The sequence below is a fragment of the Protopterus annectens genome, chromosome 13.part0 (assembly GCF_019279795.1).
Source record: "Protopterus annectens isolate FY-2018-M chromosome 13.part0, PAN1.0, whole genome shotgun sequence".
Classification (NCBI taxonomy): Eukaryota; Metazoa; Chordata; order Ceratodontiformes; family Protopteridae; genus Protopterus; species Protopterus annectens.
Window position 1 is genome coordinate 511,777,584 of NC_056747.1, and position 2,977 is coordinate 511,780,560.

A 2,977-nucleotide genomic window follows, 5' to 3' on the forward strand; every position below is an offset into this window, starting at 1 on the left:
GCCTGGTGGTACAGAGTCAGGGTTTGATTCTGCTACTGAAGAGAGGGTGTTTACTGCTGGATTCAGTTTCTTGAAGTAGGCATCAAAGGAGGTTTGTACAGAGTTTTTCTTTTTCTCATCATAAATGGCCTTATAGCAGCTGAGGCCCTCAGTAACTGTACGGTAAACTTGGGTGAATCGCTCTGTTTTAGGATCTTGCTCCTCTAACTTTGCCATTCCTGCTTCAATGAGTCAAAAGTCTTCAACTAACTATTTTGTCAAAAACCTTTTTGAGTTTGGAGTTTCTAGGTCCCTGTTTTCGTCCTCAAATGCTACTGTCTGCTGCTCCAGTTCCATAAAGTCTTCATTGGTCAGTTCTTTGTCATGGAAGTCAAGTAACTCTATGACATCTGTGTCAGTGATGTCTATCTGCAGTTGATTATCAATATCAACCACAGCTTGCTTGGCTTCAGCAATGTCAACATCTGTAGAAGTCTGTAAAGCAGGCGCAAATTGTGGACACAATTTGTTCCACACTCCTTTCATATTTGACTGCTTTACTTCAGCCCAAGAATCAGCAGTATTTTTGATGGCATCATAGATGTTATAATTCTTCCAGAACTCCCTTAAAAGCATTGTATTATCTTGGGTAGCCCTGACTGCTTGTGAGAAGGTCCAGCATAAATAATAGGCCTTAAATGAGGCTATTACTCCCCGATCCATTGGCTGAAGTAGCAATGTGGTGTTGGGAGGGTAAAAATACAACCTTTACATTTGAGTGTAAGTCATTTAAACTGTTTGGATGTCCAGGTGCATTGTCAAGTGCAAGAAGAATTTTGAAAGGAATGTTTTTGGCCAGGCAATACCTTTGAACAGCAGGAACAAAATGGTTCAAGAACCAATCTTCAAAGATGGCGATTGTAACCCAAGCCTTTGCATTTGCCTTCCAAAATACTGGAAGAGATGCCTTAATGACATGATGTAGTGCTCTTGGGTTTAAGGAGTGATACACAAGCAAGGGCTTCAACTTAAAATCACCGGAAGTGTTACCCCCAAATAATGTTAGCCTGTCTTTTGCTGCCTTATGCCCTGCTGCACTTTGTTTCCTCTTTTGAAATGTAAGTCCTTTCAGGCATTCTCTTCCAAAATAAGCCAGTCTCATCTACATTAAATATTTGGTCTAGCAAATAATCTCCCTCTTCAAAAAATTTTTCCAACATTTTAGGAAAATCCCTTGCAGCACTTACATCAGCACTTGCCGCTTCACCTTGAGTTTTAATGTTATGCAAATTAGCCCTCATTTTAAAGCGATGGAACCAGCCCCTACTCACAAAGAATTCTTAGAAACACCCACCTGCACTTGCTGCTCAAGCAGCCTTTAAATAATTGCAAAGGCTTCAAGCCTTTTCTTGCACTAATGAAAGGCTAATAGGGATATTCCTCTGATTTTGGTCTTCAATCCAAATTAACAATAATAGCCTTTCCAATCTCAAGAATTAAACCACTCCGGTGTTTTGTAATAATCATAGTTTTCATCACAATATGGCCTTTGACATGATTCATTATTCTTTCTTTGTCTTTTAAAATTGTTTCAATTGTTGATCGGCTATAGCCTAATGCTTTCTAATGGCAGATAGTGCTTCGCCTCTCTCACATCTCTTTATTATGTCCACTTTACTTTTCAGGGTGATTTGTTTTCCTCAGCACGTGCATTGGATTTGCATTTTGGAGACATGGGTTGCGATATCAGCAACGTGGAAGTTCACAAAAGTGTCTGGTTGCAGTACGGTACAGTACTAAAGTGGAGCTCCACAGGATACACATACTGTACTGCAGTCTGCAGCTAGACACTTCTCAGGTCTGATGGTCAATACTACCACTGTCTACACCTAATTAAAATTTCAGTTCAGCTGATTCAGAGCAGTATTTTACAGACATTCCCTTTTTTTTACAAATAATAGTACATAAAATGCATAAAGTACAGTATAGTACAGTAGAATGTTCAAAGAAAATGTTAAACTTACCTCTTTTTAAGCTTCACTTTACATTTATATACTGCAGGCATCACCCACGAAAGTTTTCCACTTGGTCCTGCACTTTTAGACCTCTGCCAGACCTCCTACTGTCACCTAGACCCCAGTGAGCTGCAATGGCATTTGCCCATTCTACAAAACAGTACAGTAACTGCTTCAAAACTGTACTGAAGAAAACAGCCAATCAAATCGTCAAAACAGAGACACCCTTAACCAATCGGATCACTAGTTCTCTGTGAACGAGGAAGTAACTGCTCTAACAAGATGTGCGAGCAGCTTCACGAATGGAGAAGACAGAGAAAAAGAAAAGAACAGCTTATTTCTCTGATTAACAGTAAGATTTGTAATTTTTCTTTATTTTTCTTTATTTTGATGTTTTTTTCCGACATTGCTGTAGCCTGTTCATATCTATGAGTTGCCCGCATGTTGGCTGTACATAACCTGGGGACTGGCTGTATATATGGACTCAGTTTTTCAAACATGGTTTTATCTGAAGAAGTTTTCATTAAGAAGATGAAAGCGCTTATCTTTTACTTCTTTTTATCAGCATTTCAATATTAAAGCAACCTTTTTATCATGAATTGTGGCTCCAGGTGTACTGTGTCCATACTTTTGAACTACCTTGATTTGCAGTTTGTTCTTTGTGGATAACACTTTCTACCTGGTGCAAATAATTACTGAAAGTATATCTTCCAAATATAAGGAAGTCATTATCCCTCTCTCCCTCCCTGGTCAAGCCACCAATAAGAATATAAAGTATCCATTATCATTTACCTTCCAAAGCTTGAAAGTCCTTAATGATTCCTAACAAAATAAACCTTGAGTATGTCCTCCTTGTGTTCCTGTTGGTGATGGAAAGCCCCAGCATTATTCCTCAGCTCTTACAGACATCTGTGTTAGACCTCTGCTTGGCTTTCCAAGCTATGAATGATCTTCTCTTGTCTGACCTTTTATATATCTACTAA

The 2,977-nt window shown here is 38.9% G+C and overlaps 1 pseudogene; it reads right to left on the reverse strand.

The window, feature by feature from the left end:
* Positions 1-249: 249 nt before the first annotated feature.
* LOC122787924 lies at positions 250-1,506 on the reverse strand (annotated as a pseudogene).
* Positions 1,507-2,977: the final 1,471 nt, after the last annotated feature.